At 40.8% G+C, this 19,132-nt stretch overlaps 1 pseudogene; it reads left to right on the top strand.

Annotated features, from left to right (window-relative positions):
• Nucleotides 1-19,132, top strand: part of LOC124622189 — a 104,967-nt pseudogene that overhangs the window by 31,612 nt on the left and 54,223 nt on the right.

The raw sequence follows: 19,132 nt of genomic DNA, 5'->3' as shown, positions 1-19,132 counted from the left end.
CCACTGCATGTGAGTCAATTAAGGGTGCTGCAAATGAAGCTGCTGAAATAAACGATGGTATGATTGACATATCAGTAGCTTTTGGGGCACTTGGTAGAAGCGCAGCTGAAGTTCTAAGAATTCTGTTGCTACAGTGACCAGTGGTGGATACTGGAAAGCTAATAGATTTCCAGATTTTAACCAAACATTCTTATAAGTATAAATCAGGGAATGAAGAAGGGCATATCTGTGACAGAAATTATGAAGGACAACTAGTCATACGGAGGCCTGTGCAGCTGTTGAAATTTATAATCGATCTGTAAACTAAAGGGGAGTGTGTTACACTAAGTTCTTAGGTTGTGCAGACTCAAATGCATATAACAGTGTAGTAGCCACTCAGCCTTATGGTGAGAAGCTTATCACAGAACTGGAATGTGTTGGTCATGCCCTCCTGGATCTGGTTCATGGTGCAATTACCGCAATGCCCAGTACTCAAACAGGTCATACAGCCATAAACATTATATCCCAGCAGCAGTTGTGGATATCATAAAACCTGTTTACAGAGACCTGGCAATCCTGAATTATTGAAGAAGTGTCTGCATTGTCAGACTCAAAATCCCAATGAGTCGTTCAATAATCTTATAGCGTCAGTGTCATCGTAACTGCCGTCTGCGTCACGTCTGCTGTGCAGCGAGCTATGCTGATTTAAGTATTAACTCTATTTTTCTTACTTGTAACTTCTTCTTCCGTGTGTTTTTGCTTTTAGGAAACTTTAATTGTCGAGTGCTACTAATAGTGTTCCATAGATTTTGTGTTTGTTTTGAATACAGTCAGAGAAAGTCCGTTTAGTCAGCCATAGTGCCAGTAGTGCTAGTGTTTGTTTTCAATACAGTCCAGAGACAGGTAGTGCTATTTTCATTGTTTTCTACAGGAAGTGTCTAGTAACCACAGTTTAGTCAACTATCAGCCGCCTTTAGTGAATTAGCAGTCTAGTTATAAGTTGATTAACTCTCTACAGTAAATTGATTTCTTAAGATGGATAGGATGTGAGACTGCTGTGTACGGACACAGGAGGAGCTGGCCACTGTTCGCAAACAGCTGAACGTGTTGATGGCCGCGGTTAGCCGTCTTCAGGCAGTGGTGAGTCTGGTGCGTTGCATGGTACACCCCAGGTGTTACATGCTTCACCCACTGACCCTGCTGTCGACACATCTTTGCGGATACCGGGCGCGGTTGTGCCACCCTCTTCCCAAGGGGAGTGGCGGGTTCAGCGGCGTTCGCGGCGCACAAGGTGGAGGGTCAGTGTGGAGGCTGGCCGTGTGGCATCGCCCGTTCTGCCTGTGAGTGGACATGTGGCCACTCCTTCAGCAAGGTCCGAGCAGGCACATGGGGGGAGGGGTTTATTAGTTATTGGGAGCTCCAACGTTAGGCGGGTGATGGAGCCGCTTAGGGAAATAGCGGAAAGGTCGGGGAAGAAGGTCAGTGTTCACTCTGTCTGCTTGCCGGGGGTCTCATCCGAGATGTGGAGGAGACCGCGCCGGCAGTGATAGAGAGCACTGGGTGCACCCGACTGCAAATTGTTGCTCATGTCGGCACCAATGACTCCTGCCGTCTGGGTTCAGAGGTCATCCTCAGTTCGTTCAGGCGGTTAGCGGAGTTGGTGAAGGCGGAAAGCCTCGCGGGGTGGAATCTGAGCTAGCTATTTGTAGTATCGTTCCCAGAACCGATAGTGATCCTCTGGTTTGGAGCCGAGTGGAAGGCTTAAACCAGGGACTCAGACGATTCTGCGGAGATCTGGGGTGCAAATTTCTCGACCTCCGCTATCGGGTGGAGAAATGTAGGGTCCCCCTGAATAGGTCACGCATGCACTACATGCAGGAAGTGGCTACAAGGGTAGCGGAGTATATGTGGAGTGCACATGTGGGTTTTTTAGGTTAGAGAATTCCCTCCCTAGGCCCGGCAAGACACCTCCTGAGATGCGGCAAGGTAGGAGTAGACAAAATGCAACAGGGAATAACAATATTAATGTGCTAATAGTAAACTGCAGGAGCGTCTATAGAAAGGTCCCAGAACTGCTCTCATTAATAAGCGGTCACAATGCCCACATAGTACTAGGGACAGAAAGTTGGCTGAAACCAGATGTAAACAGTAATGAAATTCTAAACTCAGATTGGAGTGTATACCACAGAGACAGGCTGGACAGTGAAGGGGGAGGCATGTTTAAAGCAATAAGAAGTGCAATAGTATCGAAGGAAATTGACGGAGATCCGAAATGTGAAATAATTTGGGTGAAGGTCACGGTTAAAGCAGGCTCAGACATGGTAATGGGATGTCTCTATAGGCCCCCTGGCTCAGCAGCTGTTGTGGCTGAGCACCTGAAGGATAATTTGGAAAATATTTCGAGTAGATTTGCCCACCATGTTATAATTCTGGGTGGAGATTTTAATTTGCCGGATATAGACTGGGAGACTCAAACTTTCATAACGGGTGGCAGGGACAAAGAATTCAGTGAAATTTTTTAAGAGCTTTATCTGAAAACTACCTTGAGCAGTTAAACAGAGAACCGACTCGTGGCGATAACATATTAGACCTTCTAGTGACAAACAGACCTGAACTATTTGAAACAGTTAACGCAGAACAGGGAATCAGTGATCATAAAGCGGTTACTGCATCGATGATTTCAGCCGTAAATAGAAATATTAAAAAAGGTAGGAAGATTTTTCTGGTTAGCAAAAGTGACAAAAATCAGATTTCAGAGTACCTGACGGCTCAACACAAAAGTTTTGTTTTAAGTACAGATAGTGTTGAGGATCAGTGGACAAAGTTCAAAACCATCGTACAATATGCGTCAGATGAGTATGTGCCAAGCAAGGTCGTAAGAGATGGAAAAGAGCCAGCGTGGTACAACAACCGAGTTAGAAAACTGCTGCGGAAGCAAAGGGAACTTCACAGCAAACATAAACATAGCCAACACCTTGCAGACAAACAAAAATTACGCAAAGCAAAATGTAATGTGAGGAGGGCCATGCGAGAGGCGTTAAATGAATTCGAAAGTAAAGTTCTATGTACTGACTTGGCAGAAAATCCTAAGAAATTTTGCTCCTATGTCAAAGCGGTAGGTGAATCAGAACAAAATGTCCAGACACTCTGTGACCAAAAAGGTACTGAAACAGAGGATGATGGACTAAAGGCCAAAATACTAAATGTCTTTTTCCAAAGCTGTTTCACAGAGGAAGACTGCACTGTAGTTCCTTCTCTAGATTGTCGCACAGATGACAAAATGGTAGATATTGAAATAGATGACAGAGGGATAGAGAAACAATTAAAATCACTCAAAAGAGGAAAGGCCGCTGGACCTGATGGGATACCAGTTCAATATTACACAGAGTATGCGAAGGAACTTGCCCCCATTATTGCAGCAGTGTACCGTAGGTCTCTACAAGATCGTAGCGTTCCAAAGAATTGGAAAAGGGCACAGGTCATCCCCGTTTTCAAGAAGGGACGTCGAACATATGTGCAGAACTGTAGACCTATATCTCTAACGTCGATCAGTTGTAGAATTTTAGAACATGTATTATGTTCGAGTATTATGACTTTTCTGTAAACTAGAAATCTACTCTGTAGGAATCAGCATGGGTTTCGAAAAAGACGATCGTGTGAAACCCAGCTCGCGCTATTCGTCCACGAGACTCAGAGGGCCTTAGACACGGGTTCCCAGGTAGATGCTGTGTTTCTTGACTTCCGCAAGGCGTTCGATACAGTTCCCCACAATCGTTTAATGAACAATTTAAGAGCATATGGACTGTCAGACCAATTATGTGATTGGATTGAAGAGTTGCTAGATAACAGAATGCAGCATGTCATTCTCAATGAAGAGAAGTCTTCCGAAGTAAGAGTAATTTCAGGTGTACTGCAGGGGAGTGTCGTAGGACTGTTGCTATTCACAATATACATAAATGACATTGTGAATGAAATCGGAAGTTCACTGAGGCTTTTTGCGGATGATGCTGTGGTATATCAAGAGGTTGCAACAATGGTAAATTGTACTGAAATGCAGGATGATCTGCAGCGAATTGATGCATGGTGCAGGGAATGGCAATTGAATCTCAATGTAGACAAGAGTAATGTGCTGCGAATACATAGAAAGAAAGATCCCATATCATTTAGCTACAATATAACAGGTCAGCAATTGGAAGCAGTTAATTCCATAAATTATCTGGGAGTATGCATTAGGAGTGATTTAAAATGGAATGATCATATAAAGTTGATCGTGGGTAAATCAGATGCCAGACTGAGATTCATTGGAAGAATCCTAAGGAAATGCAATCCGAAAACAAAGGAATTAGGTTACAGTACACTTGTTCGCCCACTGTTTGAATACTGCTCAGCAGTGTGGGATCCGTACCAGATAGGGTTGATAGAAGAGATAGAGAAGATCCAACAGAGAGCAGCATGCTTCGTTATAGGATCATTTAGTAATCATGAAAGCATTACGGAGATGTTAGATAAACTCCAGTGGAAGACTCTGCGGGAGAGACGCTCAGTAGCTCTGTATGGGCTTTTGTTGAAGTTTCGAGAACATACCTTCACCGAGGAGTCAAGCAGTATATTGCTCCCTCCTACGTATATCTCGCGAAGAGACGATGAGGATAAAATGAGAGAGATTAGAGCCCACACATAGGCATACCAACAATCCTTCTTTCCACGAACAATACGAGACTGGAATAGAAGGGAGAACTAATAGAGGTACTCAAGGTAGCCTACACCGTCAGGTGGCTTGAGGAGTATGGATGTAGATGTAGATGTAGACCAAAAAATGTTTTTCTTGTAATGAAGACACTAAAGTGGGGGTGAGTCATGCTGTTATTGCTTTTAATGATGGCAACATTGGTAGCGTGAAAGTGCTACAACATATGGGAATTAATTCTGGAGCAAACTGCATCAGAGAATTTGAATGGATGGACAAGGTTTGCAATGGTAAAGCACTATATGCAGCACAGTTGGCCACTACGGAGTCCAGAAAGAAGAAAACAAGAAAAAACTTAAAAAAGGTCAAGAGGATGATATACAGTATGGTGCAGGGTGCTTCTGAGTGACTAAAAATAAAATGTTAAGCATATATTGAGTTACAGTCTATTAAAACTTTAAAAACTCTTCTTGAAAATTTAGATTTTCTCTTGCATTTTTCCCTAAATCTCAGAAACTACTTCGAGTAGCGAATTAAAATTTTCAGGGAGTAATAACATACGTATTCTGAGTCTTCTGAACTAAAAGAAGAACATAATATTATGCATAAATAAAATTATTTAGAATAACATACAAAAAAGTACACAAAATTTTAACTGTGTAATTAAAAAATTGCATTTCCAAAAGCAGTGGCTGAAATGCAATTATTGTAAGACTCAGAACATATAGTTTAATGTCCTGTAAAAGTTTCTTGTCAATGGCTACAGTTGTTCCTGAAATACGGGGAAGTTAAGTCACCAAATTTAACATTGTCAGGATAGGGCGTTCAAACTCCCCTTAATGCACATTTTCTCCTTCCTCCACTTGGTGAGCAACACATTTATAGTATTTACACAACAGCAGTAGCTATTTTCTTACAATTTCTTTTTGCAGGCATACCATGTCCCGGGCTTCAGGGGACGTGTGGGATTTATTACCTCAATGAGTGAACACTTCTGTGGCACGTGCAACCGTTTACAGATAACAGCTGATGGCAATTTGGAGGTGTGACTCTTTGGGTATTCAGAGATATCTCTCAGGTGAGTGATGAAACATAGAATAATCATGTCCAAGTGAAAATTCATGCGAGGAAACCATAAAATTACTAGAAGACTGACAGACTGATCAGTATTTTACCTTCAGGAGGTGAAATTCCAAAACTTCTTATAGACACATTCGTTCCTCTTGTCCTCACGTTAGTCATGGAGTCTGAGTGACCTTTGAGACCTTCAGAAACTTATCCCTCTTTCCTCTCTCATGAAGGAACTGATAGTTCCAAATGCTGAGTATAGAATAATACTTTCAAACTGTTTGCCATGCACATTAGGTATGTGGTTGGTATATGGAAGAGATAAACTGCAGTTAAATCCAGCAGGTATGAAATGAGTAATCTTTTCTCGAAGTTTTCAGCTTGCACCCTCCTCCCTCCCAGACATACAAACCAGATACCTCTAGCTAAATAATTTGTGAGTATATATAATTTGCCTCTGTCAACATCATGTTACACTAACCTATTTGTGAGATTAAATTAAAGGAAAGTAATCAGAACTGGAAATTATGTAAAGACATTTTTGGCTATGTCCCTGTGTTGTATTAAAGTTAACATAGTATTTCTGTCCATGTGATGGTAACTATGATTCGCCAGCCACCGTTGCCGAGCGGTTCTAGGTGCTTCAGTCCAGAACTGCGCGACTGCTACGGTCGCAGGTTTGAATCCTGCCTTGGCTCAGATGTTAAGTCCCATAGTGCCCAGAGCCATTTGAACTGTGATTCATGATTATCAGAGTCTATATGTTCCAAATAAAAATTGGAACTTCATGTGTATAAATGTACAAATTATTAGACAATGGGACCAACAACTGACACTTTTAAATTGATGACTAGACGAAGACTTGGCGATAAGTTTGTTTCAGGACATGGTAAGGGGGGTGAGGGGTGGGAAGAATCAGCTCTCTCTTTGTGAGCATACCAGAAATCCTTTATCAACCGAAGGTAAAATAAGATATAAAAATACAGGGTCAAACAATTAATTTAAGTATCTTAAAAACCAAATGACTAATAAAATTGGAAGCTAAGAAAAGTAAGTTCATAGTAAGTTGGGGTGAAACACAGGGGGCTGCAACATATTGCCATTGTTGTTTGACTTGTCTATCAAAGAAAAAAGAAATGGATCAAAACAAAATAAAAGTGAGAATGGAAATGTATCAGAAGAAAATAGGAATAAGCAAGGAACATATTCTTTAATTAAGAAAAAAAAAAAAGACATGTGAGGCAGATGTTCCTACAATTTTATGTTCAAAGCACAGCAGCCTGTGAAAGCAAAATATTTATGACATTGAAAAAAGAAAATCAGTGAGTGAAAAGTGTGTGTAGGTGAACTGTGGTGAAAGACTGGATATTGGAACTTCTGTTATGCTGCCCAGTATTAGTTGACTTGGTAGTAAAGGAGCAAGTTTGCAAGGGCAGATAACTGTTTGGCTACGTAAAATAGAGTGGGAGTATGGAAAAGCTAGTCCAAGATAGGATGAAAAAGATAACAGCAACTTAAAAAATGAACCCCATGAACCCCATTCCCATCTAGTGAATGCAGTGGTTGACAATATCTTGTGACATTCACCTATAAGGCTCAAACAATAATTGCTAAATAAAAATACAAAATGTTGACAAGACTGTATCTAAGCTGTCACTCTCTTTTGAAACAAGGGTGTTTAAACCAACAAACACGCAGGAAAGCATGGACAACTCACACACTAGAGAAGGATGGGCAGTATCATTGAAGGAGTGAGCATGAACCGTGTGGAATATGTGTGGTACAAAAAAAAAAAAAAAAAAAAAAAAAAAAAAAAAAAAAAAAAAAAAAAAAAAAGTAATGATAGTAAAATTCCAATCCCGGGAGCGGAAAGACTTACCTTAGGGGGAAAAAGGACAGGTATACACTCGCACACACGCACATATCCATCCACACATACAGACACAAGCAGATATATATATGTCTGCTTGTGTCTTTATGTGTGGATGGATATGTGCGTGTGTGCGAGTGTATACCTGTCCTTTTTTCCCCTTAAGGTAAGTCTTTCCACTCCCGGGATTGGAATGACTCCTTACCCTCACCCTTAAAACCCACTTCCTTTCGTCTTCCCCTCTCCTTCCCTCTTTCCTGATGAGGCAACAGTTTGTTGCGAAAGCTTGAATTTTTTGTGTATGTTTGTGTTTGTTTGTGTGTCTATCGACCTGCCAGCGCTTTCGTTCGGTAAGTCACCTCATCTTTATTTTTATATATAGAAGTTTATTATTTTATTTACCGGTCTTGCAGTTTCCTTGATTTCTTGCAAAGTACAGTACAATGAAAACCTACCATATTGCATAACAAGTAGATGAGTATAAACTTCAGAATAGCATCATCGCCATTAAATGACCTATGTTTTCTTTACTAACAAGAGAAGGGACAGAAGCAATAAACACAAAATCAGAACTGCTTTTGCTTGATTACAGCAGGGACAATAATTTTTAACATCTACATTTACAACAGATCATATTTACAAAATGTTTTCGAAATTTGCTCTGTTTGCTCAAATGAATGTATTGCACTGCTCAATAATTCATTTACACTCAACCCCGACTGCTGCACGTGCTGTGGGGTGTGTCATCTGGTTATGTCATATGTTCAGTGTTTCTCACCAATTTTTGGGGTATTTTGAAATGTACAAAAAGGAAAATGCAGAAAGTTATCACATTTTGCTGCACATTACCTGCGTCACAGAAAAATAATGTATACAAATCTTCTCAGATTTGCCACTGAATAACTTTGTCCAAGCCTCACAATATTTCACCAACACAACTGTTCGTCATCTTCAGGTAGTGGTGGGTCCTGTCATCACTGCTGCAAGATGTGGCTGGTGATATTCGCACAGCAGAATTGAAATTTGTCAGGCTAGAAGCAGGAGTACGAATGTGTGGACAGGCACTCCCAGTTGGATGTAAATGCCATTCATAGTAGCCTTCTGCTTATGTGTTGTGGGCAATGACTGCACTTCTGGACACTCGTGTGGTTAAGAGCTGAATTAACTCTCTGCAAGGTACTGCATCAGGTCATACATCGGAGGATCTGGTTTCTACTGTTTTAATTTCATGGCAGTCAGTGCTGGATTCTGGGCAGTGCTTAGTCAAAATTCCATATTCCTGTTGGTAAGATTGCCCACCGTATGGATACATGCCTCATTCTTAAAAACACAGTCCTAGAGTGATGATGCTGAGGATAAAATTTCAGTCCTCTTGGGAAACGTGTGGTGCCCTGTATTCAGGCAGTGCTCTGCTACCATTAATTTACTGGGTGGCATTTTTGTCAGCGCTGTTGAACACAGTGTTCTTGCACAATGTGAGGTGTCTGCCCTATATAAGGTTTCCCATAATGGCATCAGATCTTATATATGATCTGTGTTTTCTAAGGTCAAGATTGTCTTTAACTGAACACAAACAATTCCTTAGTTTTGCTGGTAGACGAAAAACACACTTGATTCTGTTTCTCTTAGCGATTCTTTTAATTTTGAAAACATGCCACTGAAATATGGCAAGAAAGCCATTTGCAGTGCTTGTCTAAGTATCTTCATTTACATCCCTACACTGAACTTGCTTTGCTCAGAACACATTGCAAATCTGTTTACAAGAATAAACATTCTGCTGGAACACTGTTCTTAGGTGTTACAGTTCACCAGGCCGACTGTCGGTATCTGAAATCACGTGTGCTCTATGTGCCAGGGAGTGTAAGACACTACCACATTGTGCAGGGTGACGGCAACTTTTGGACCCCAAATATAACTCTGCGTGTATCAGTTTGCAGTAGAGACTAAGCCCCAGTGCTATGTCAGCTTTTCTTCTAACCGTGACATCCAGGAATGGTAAGCTGCTATCTTTTTGTACTTCCACAGTGAACTGAATATTCAGATGGAGCGAGTGCAAATGCTGCAGGGACATAGGTAGTGTCTGTATTATGTGGGCCACACCACAAATGTCTCTTCAGCATTCTGCCAGAAGGAGGAATGTTGGATATTTACTAAGGGAAATAGAGGATCTCCCATGGGAACACTGTCCACTTGATTAAAGTAGTTGGTGTTACATAAGAAATAGGATGAGGTATGCACATGTTTAAACAGCATCACAATTTCTTTCTCAAACTTGCTGCTAATAACCTCTAATGAGGGCTGCAGGGGCACTTTTGTAAGTAATGATATAACATTTGAGCTAACTAAAAGATCTGAAAGTTCTAGTTTAAGCATCTTCAGGTATTCTATGAAATCCTCTGAATTCTAAATATGATGGTCATAGTCATCCACATGATAAATTTCAAAGCTGTCACGTGGAAATTGCCAGTTGCATCTTGCAGCAGTGATGGTGGAAATCACCACCACCTGAAGATGCCAAAACGTTGTGTCACTGAAATATTGAGGGAGGGACTTGCATAATGTTATCTGGTGGGAAACCCAAAGTGTTTTTGCAACAGATCTATTAGGCAAGCCTGAAAAGTCACATATACTCCAAGCAGTAAGTACCTGTTATAAAATGGTCACATTAGTGAGCTTGGCAATTAATTAAGAGTTTATCAATAAATTTGGCTTCATTTTGCAAGAAATTGTGCTGTGTTCCAGTACTCCCTCTTCAACAAAACTAATGTCAGTTTCTGCTCCACCTCTTCAGCCCGAGATCCTATGTATACTCTTGAGCATTTGTGTAAGATACCTGTTTATTTATAAAAATGAAAGTAACTTCTATCATGACTTTCCCATTCTTGTCCAGTGGGTTTGTTATCCTGCTGTTGCCTACTGCAGACTACAAGATTACTGTTGAAGATTTCTGCAAAGTTTTTCTTCCGTTTTAGTGTACCAACATTTCACTGTGTGGTAATTGCCTGGTACTGTTTAACGGGTGTTTTAACTGTTGTTTCAGAGATGCAATACGAAGCAAATGCAGTGAGGATGACTTGCTTGCCATGATTGGGGCAGCAGTGAGAAGAAAGAAGAAACAACATGGAGGTAAGATACATTACAGCAAATGTAACTCTGTAGATAGAAAGAAAATTTCTGCTTAACAAGTCATAGCAAACATAAGAGCAAAATAGAATGAAAAGCAACAGTGATAGAACCTGTGTTTTTTGTGTAAACTTGGATTTAATTTTTTATTTAGTATTCATTCTGATTAATGCCCATTGGTCAACAGTATATTTCAGCCCTAGAATTTGGTTCTGCAAGGTCCACCAGATAACTATATATGGCTGTTGTAACTCCTTTATTGGACTTCAGAAGTTTTCCAGCAACAAATCTTTTTTTTTTTTTTTCTTTCTTTCTTTCTTTTTTTTTTCTTTTTTTAAAAAAAGCTAAAATGCAGAAAACATCATAAAGCAAACACTCACAGAAAAGCATCAGTGTCCTTGAAACAATGGAAACTCCAGTAGGAATATCAACAATGTTGGAAAAGACAGATTACTACTTACTGATGAAGGCTGTGGCTGAAAGCTTTATGTAAGTGTCTTTTAATTCTGCCCATCTGCAGCCTAAGGTATCTTCTTTATGGTAAGTAACAGTCTGTCTTTTCCTTCATTATTCATTAGTGTTCTTTTTTTTTATTGCTGTTTAGCAAGCATCGTGTGGTATATAAGGGATGTGAATAGCGTCAGATGTTGAATCATCACTCTGGAGGATATGAAGGTGCTGCATATTGGTGTGAGACAGCATTATCTGATGAGAGTTTGAAAGAAACCTCATTGTGGATGTCCATTTGGTCCCCTGGTTAAACCTTGCAACATCTGTATTTTTGGAGTATTTGGATCTGACAGTGGCCTGATGTTGGAAAGTAAGGGCTTACTCATCATCAATGTTCCAGTTGACTACATCAGACCACTACAAGGGAGCATCACTGTGTAGTGTACTGAGTACATTGTAACCTGTTCACGTCTGTGACTGCCATCTGAGAACAAGTACAGTAAACTCTCGTGCAGCTACACTTTTGGCTAGCTAGATTGACACTTGACAAGTTTCAATTTGCGTGCACCTGGAGCCAAGCATTTGCTGGTGTTTTTTGGCAATCTACTGCTAATCAGTGCACTGGTGCGTGTCAAAAGTCCAAGTATCGTCAATTCGTGCGTGTGTTGGTTGAAGCTCTAGTGCGTTTCTTATTCGTATTGCATGGTTTCATGCCACTGCCATCTATTGGAACTCCTTGGAAGTACAGTACATACAGTATTGTTCTATGGAGCGCAACGTAGGCCTGTCGAAACTGACAATTAGAGTGCGCCACCTAACACTTTCCACTTGTTGTCGGTACATCAAAGCTGAGTGTTTAACAGTGAACGTACAACACCCTGTTGTGTTGCCACGTGGGCTTGGGTAGAACAGAGGAAATGGCATAGATGTATCGAATGGCTGCCACAGCCTGGTTTCAAAAATCAAAAGTTTGTCAAGTGCATCTCGAGTGTTGTCAAGTTGTGCATTTGTGTGTTTCTGATTTGAGGTTTTGTGCTCCCACTATGTGCCTTAAAGTGTCCAGAGATAAAAGGGGCCAAAAACCATAAAGGACTCAGTCGAGTGTCTGTAAAAAGAACACTGAACGTGACTACGGGGACGTAACATAAAATGAATGTGATCTTGTTGGAAAAAGATCATCACACTTTGCAGAGAATTGATGCTGGTGAGCCACCCACAAAAGTTGCTGCAGAGTAGGAGTACAATTACTGATCGGAAGACAAATCGATCAGGAATTGAAAAATTTTTGTTCCATCCAAGCATTGGGCAGCGCAGTGAAATCTTGAAAAACAATGAGAAAAGGTGCACATCCTCAGTTAGAAGAGGCATTATTTTTGTGGCACGAATAAATAAGAGCCAAAGGTGTGTCAGTTTCAGGTCCTCTAATTTGTCAAAATGAGCTAATGAGCTGATAGAAGGAAAGAAGCAAGAATTCCTCGGAAGTAATGGCTGGCAGGATCATTTCAAGAAGCAGCATGGCATCCATGAAATTGCCATCAGTGCCAAATCATTATCTGGGGATGAAGCTGCTATGCTGATTTTAAGAAGAAACTGCACACAATCATTGACAAAGGAGGTTATACTGACAATCAACTTTACAAATGTGATGAAACTGGGTTGAATTACAAAATGCTGCCAACGAAAACCCTTGCCTCTAAAGAAGAAGAAATGGCTTCCAGATACAAAAAAATCAAAGAAAGATTTACTGTCCTCGCTTGCAGTAATGCCACTGGCAATCATAAACTGTGTCTTACTTTAATTGGCAAATCCAAAACACCAAGAGCATTTAGACACCAACCAACCAGCTTTCCCACTGAGGTACACGAATCAGTCTTAAGGCATGTATGAACAGTGCCGTGCCATCTTCAGAGAGTGGTTCCAGGCAGAGTTTGTTTCAGCTGTAGTAAATTACATGGAAGGAAAAGGACTTCCTTGAAAAGCGCTACTTCTTGTGGACAATGCTCCTTCTCACCCAGGTGATCTGCAAGATGGGGATATCAAAGTTGTATTTCTTCCACAAAATGTCACATCTCTATGTCAACCGATGGACCAAGGTATTCTTGAGGCGATGGAAAAACATTACAGACACAAGATGCTGGAATACTTAATAGGTGTGATTGATGCTGCAGATGATTTTGTGGAAGCTCTTAAAAAAATTGATGTTTTAAGTGTCATTCATTGATTGCTGAAGCTTGGAATCTAATTCCTCCAGTTCCTCTTGTTAGGTCTTGGAAAAAACTCTTAGATCGTAAGGCAACCTAAGTGGTGGGAAGGAGGAGACAACACCGAAACTCAAGCTGACATAATTTTGGTGAATTTACTGGAGAAGCTGGTTGTAAAGACACACACTTCGAAGACATTGAAGAGTGGATGGAAAATGGCATTTTTTCATGTGACTGAGGATGAAATCGTCCAAATTGTGACCGATCATAAAGCGTTAGAAGACTATGTTTCTGATGATGAATCAGAGAAAAATATTCCTCACACATTCTGTTACGAAGTGATCCAAACTGCCCTGGAGTACATCAGCCAACAGGAGGAGACGATTTATCCTGAAATAGTTTGATTTCAACGTTGGAGATGTATTGTTGCAGCAATAGTTTCTCAAGCAAAAAAAAAAAAAGAAAAAAAGACATTCGTGACTTCGTTACCAAAAAATAAACTCTAATGAAGCATCCTAGAACTTCTATGTCCATAACTTAAAAAGTTTTTTTTTTTTTTTTTACTTTTCTTGAAAGTTCCTCTGGACAGACTTTTCGTTCCTTTGAGTAATCTCTAGATTTGTTTCATAATTTTGTTCAGTAGTTTATTTTTTATTCAAAAGAGTAGGTAATAAAATTAAAACTCCTGTTTTTTCCTGCTGCCAAATAAGGGAGATTTTTTCTGTAAGAATGCAAAATAAACGAGCTTTGTTATACAGCATTTAAAAACTTTGAGTTTTCAATCATAGTTTGGTGCCTTTTTAACATGTCAACACAATTTTTTCAGTAAAAAAGTGTAGGGTTATTTGCAACCATATCAGTAATGTTTTACATACCCTACGCACGTTTTACGATCGTATTTCGCAATATTGACGCAATTTGGAGTGTTCACATGTGAAAACAGGGGGACTTTGATTTATCTGGAATTTTCGTTATCGGAACTGACCACCGTCCTGATCATTTCGGATAAACAGGAGTTCACTGTAATAGTCTCCTTGCAACATGCTGTGTCATACAGCTAGGAGCAGCCAGACTATGGAATTGCCGTCCTGCGCATAGGCTGCCATTAACACCCAAGCAAATGACTGCATGTGAAGTGGTGCCATGATCAAGAAGTATGGACTGCTAATGAATGGCGTCACATTATGTTCACTGATGAGTCCCAGTCCTGCACTGCTCCTAATGACTATCGTGGAGAAGTTTGACAGTGACCCGGGGAGATGGGGAGAGGTCCCATTCTTCCACATTTTGGGGGGGGGGGGGGGTGGGTCACAAAGGAGTCCCATGGTGTGGGGAGCCATTGGGTATGACTTCAGGTCACGGCTTGTAATGGCCGTGGGAACGCTGATGGTACAGCAGTGTGTAATAGTATTGTGGTGCTATTTTTCAACAGGCCGGTGCTTGTCCACATGTAGTATGTGTCTCTTTAAATTGTCTGTGTGATGTTGATATACTCCTGTGGCCAGTAAAATCCCCATATCTGTCCCCGATATAACATTATGGGACCAACATGGACGTCAACTCCATCCCACTGCCTGTATCCATGATTGCAATGTCCAGTTACAACAGTTGTGGATCACCTTTCTCAGGAGGGTATGCAGCAGCTTTACGACATCCTCCCGCACTGTCCAGGCCAGACAGGGTGCATTGCTGTATTGATAAGTGGGCTCAAACTGATAAGTTCTGTGTAAATTTGACTCTGTTTTGTTATCACTGAAATAACATCACATACCCTCTAAATTAGCTATGTTTCAATTTGTTTTCTCCCCACCTTCTGAGTGTCTCACTTTTTTTCAAGCAGTGTAATTTAAGACAGACATAAGAATATGAAAATGGGATGGCATATCACATTGCTATTCAACTATGCCCCGAAGAAAATTGTAAGATAATGGAGAAGAGCAGGTGCACTATTACACTGACTAGAACGTAAACTTAAAGATAGAATTATATTGTGTAACCTATACCGATGACATAATACTAATTGACAAAAACATCACTGATATGCTAAAGCAATTTGAAATATTAAGGGAGCAAGCTAGGAAAATTGGACTACTAATTTCACCTGGAGAAAAAATTCTTGGCTGATACCAAAATGGCACTGGGTGAACTTATATAGGCAATGACATAGTATTCGGTGTTAAATAGTTTAAATAATTTGGTGAAAAAGACCACTGAACATCATAATGAAAAGAAGGCCATAGAATCCAGACTTCAGAAAGTACAAACTGTCTCTCAGTTAACTAAAAGTATTTTTCCTGGAACTCTAAAATCTAACATTGTACAACAGTGATCAAATTAGAATTTCTTTATGCATGAGAGAGACTCTTTGTCCAACACAAGACATGAAAACAGCAAACTGAATTAGAAGAATGTAAAATTGTAGTAAAAATCTTAGGTCCAAGAATAAAGGATGGGATACATCACACAGAACCCAGTGTGAAATCTCCAGGCAAATTCCTAAAAGCTCTTGTTACAATGTGTCTCCAAGGAATCCAACTTGAGGGACATACAGAAAGAATGTATCCAAACAGGCAGCTCATTGGATTCCCACATACTTGAAAAATAAGATCCTACTGATGAAAACAAACAGGAAGAGACCTTAAGAAATTGGAATCACCACATTTACAGTATTCTGATGTAGTGATGAGTCACACAGAGTGCAGTTTCGCAGTAGCTTGATCGATGCTTGTACTTGTGTATGTAGTATATGCAAGTGTGTACAGCGTCTCTTCTGGTGTACTCACGATATGCTAATTTAGTGGCCGAGCAGTAAACCGGATCCCTACTCGGTTCCAGTGTGCTGTGCTAATTATTCTTCTTCACTTGACATTTATGCTTGGAGCTGCAAGAGAGGCCATTTTCCAGATAATGCCACAAAAACAACAAATTCTCAGATATCAGTTAAACTTACACGCTTCAACATCATAGACAACATTTCACATTAATATGTTGCAGAACACTAGATTAGTGTTAAAATTGCCAGAGTAAACATTGTTCTCCATGTGACAGATTGTCAAAAGATGTCCAAAATCGATAAATTTTATATCTCTGCACAGAGAAGCAGCTGGTTGGTCATTGTCATGTGTGGTGCTAATCAATGGGTCGAGCTCGTTGCTGGCACAGCGCCACCTCAGAGTAAGTGGCCCCTCATCCCAGCAGGTGTCGATGTTTAAACACCCGTATAGCTCCCAAGACTTACTGCGTCTGTGGATAACTCCATCTCTGCACAGAACTTCCCACATTTCCCACACAGTGGGCCCTCGTGTCTCTTACACACAATAAATCTTCAAACTTATTTCATTGGCTAAGTTAAATTTCGAGTGTGATGTGCTATTTCGTAAAAAATAGCAAACGGTAGACATGGATGTTATTGTGACTCTTTCCTAAGGCAACATTTGTGTATTACACTTGTAGAAGTGCACTGCAACATAAAACAGTAGACCGTAAGTTCAAACAATGGAAACTCCAGGTTGGAATATCAGCAGTGTAGGAAAAGATAGAGTGTTAATTACCATAAAGATGGCACGTTAAAATGCAGACAGGCACAGTTAAGACACTTACACATAAGCTTTTGGCCACAACCTTCATCAGAAAAAGAAATAGAAATACACACCATTCATTCACACAAGCAAGCACACCTCACACACACATGACCGCCAACTCCGACAGCTCAGACCAGAATGCTAGTCTGTAAGTTTGCTACACAATAAAATAATTATTCTGAGCTACAAGAAAAATGGATTCAAAGAACTAAACAGCTTGAAGAAAAAAAAGGGAAGCTCCCTGAAGCAACGTAGTTTCACGAGTGTGCATACCAGTGGTAAATTATGAGAGTCGCAACTCTCTGAAATGGATACAAAGGCCACCAGATTGCATTAGCTTTGTTTGTGTCTCGGATTGTTACCAAGAATGGTAGGAGCTATAAGAGATGTGAAGAGTGTAAGATGTTGAGTGATCCCTGTGAAGGACACAGATGCCCTGTACTTCTGTGAGTCAGCATTATCAGCACGCAACAAAATTTGAAGGGGCCTAATTGGGTGTCTCCATTTGCCAGGCTGATTGAATTATGCAATATGCAGATTTGTGAGTCATTCAGATGTGGTAGTGGCCCCATGTTGGACTGCTTGGGAACGTAAGGGTGGTGTGCTTGTCAGCAAGCTTCCGGTTTACCGTGTCTGACGAGCCCATGGGAGAATTGCTGTAATGTACGCCGAGCACATAGTAACCCTTTCACACCTGCACCTGTCATGTGACCAGCAGTGAGACATTCTGCAAGACCCGCGATGACAGTTGTCAGTGAGTATGACAACGACATAGGGAGAGGGCGTGTGGGGCAGCATCGGATATGACTTCAGGTCACTCTGACAGCACAGCAGTATGTCATGGACATCCTACATCCTCATTTGCTACCTCCATGTCCAACGGAGTTACAAGAGACAGACCAGTGAAAACATATCCAGTTGTTGACTCACGAAACGGTTTTGAGCTGTGACGCATGTAGTCTTAAGTGAATCATTCATACAAAAAGAAAAGAAGAAGAAGCTAAAGTCAGAATGTGAAAAAATTGGAGAATGGAATAGATATTTGAAGACTTCACACTTGAAACTCCCAGTTTTCCTATTGTGAAAGTGCCTTTGTGACCATATGCATTTCACTGACAATAAACTTTTTTTTTCCCCCTGGGTCTTGGCTCCATATTTTTTCATCCAGTTGAGTCAGAATACTTGCATTGTATTTGTGAGGTATTGTTTCAGTCTTGCAAGCTAATCTAAAATAGAAATCCCTTTTGCATCCTAGAAAACAATGACCACTCTTTCTCTCCGATTAAGTCACCTTGGCTATTTTTGTGCAACTGCTGTTTCATTTCATCCACGGGAACAGATTGGTGCATAGAATCAGTTGTGTGTCAGATTGTCCCAAATTGTTTTTCACATTAGGTTGTAGTCAGGCTTCAACAGACATGCCACTCACTTTCTGGTATGGCCACGGCATCAACTGTTTTGCACATCTTTTTAATTACTGATCTTGCAATATCACACTGTGTTCTTTCTCAGCATTTTCATATTTGATTGTAATTCTAGGAAGTAGTTCATGAGTCATCTTACAGAGACATATGCCACATATGAATTCAGCCACCCATTCCTTAACTGTTGACTATGAAGGAACTCCCCCCATGAACCATGGACCTTGCCATTGGTGGGGAGGCTTGCGTGCCTCAGCGAGACAGATGGCCGTACCGTAGGTGCAACCACAACGGAGGGGTATCTGTTGAGAGGCCAGACAAACATGTGGTTCCTGAAGAGGGGCAGCAGCCTTTTCAGTAGTTGCAGGGGCAACAGTCTGGATGATTGACTGATCTGGCCTTGTAACATTAACCAAAACGGCCTTGCTGTGCTGGTACTGCGAACGGCTGAAAGCAAGGGGAAACTACAGCCGTAATTTTTCCCGAGTACATGCAGCTCTACAACTTGACTAGAAGAAGAGATCGGTTGGTAGGACATGTTTTGAGGCATCAAGGGATCACAAATTTAGCATTGGAGGGCAGCGTGGAGGGTAAAAATCGTAGAGGGAGACCAAGAGATGAATACACTAAGCAGATTCAGAAGGATGTAGGTTGCAGTAGGTACTGGGAGATGAAGAAGCTTGCACAGGATAGAGTAGCATGGAGAGCTGCATCAAACCAGTCTCAGGACTGAAGACCACAACAACAACAAC

The sequence above is a fragment of the Schistocerca americana genome, chromosome 7 (assembly GCF_021461395.2).
Source record: "Schistocerca americana isolate TAMUIC-IGC-003095 chromosome 7, iqSchAmer2.1, whole genome shotgun sequence".
In the NCBI taxonomy this organism is placed as follows: domain Eukaryota; kingdom Metazoa; phylum Arthropoda; class Insecta; order Orthoptera; family Acrididae; genus Schistocerca; species Schistocerca americana.
Note: the sequence above shows the minus strand (reverse complement) of the source record. Positions and strands in the feature narration are given on the sequence as shown.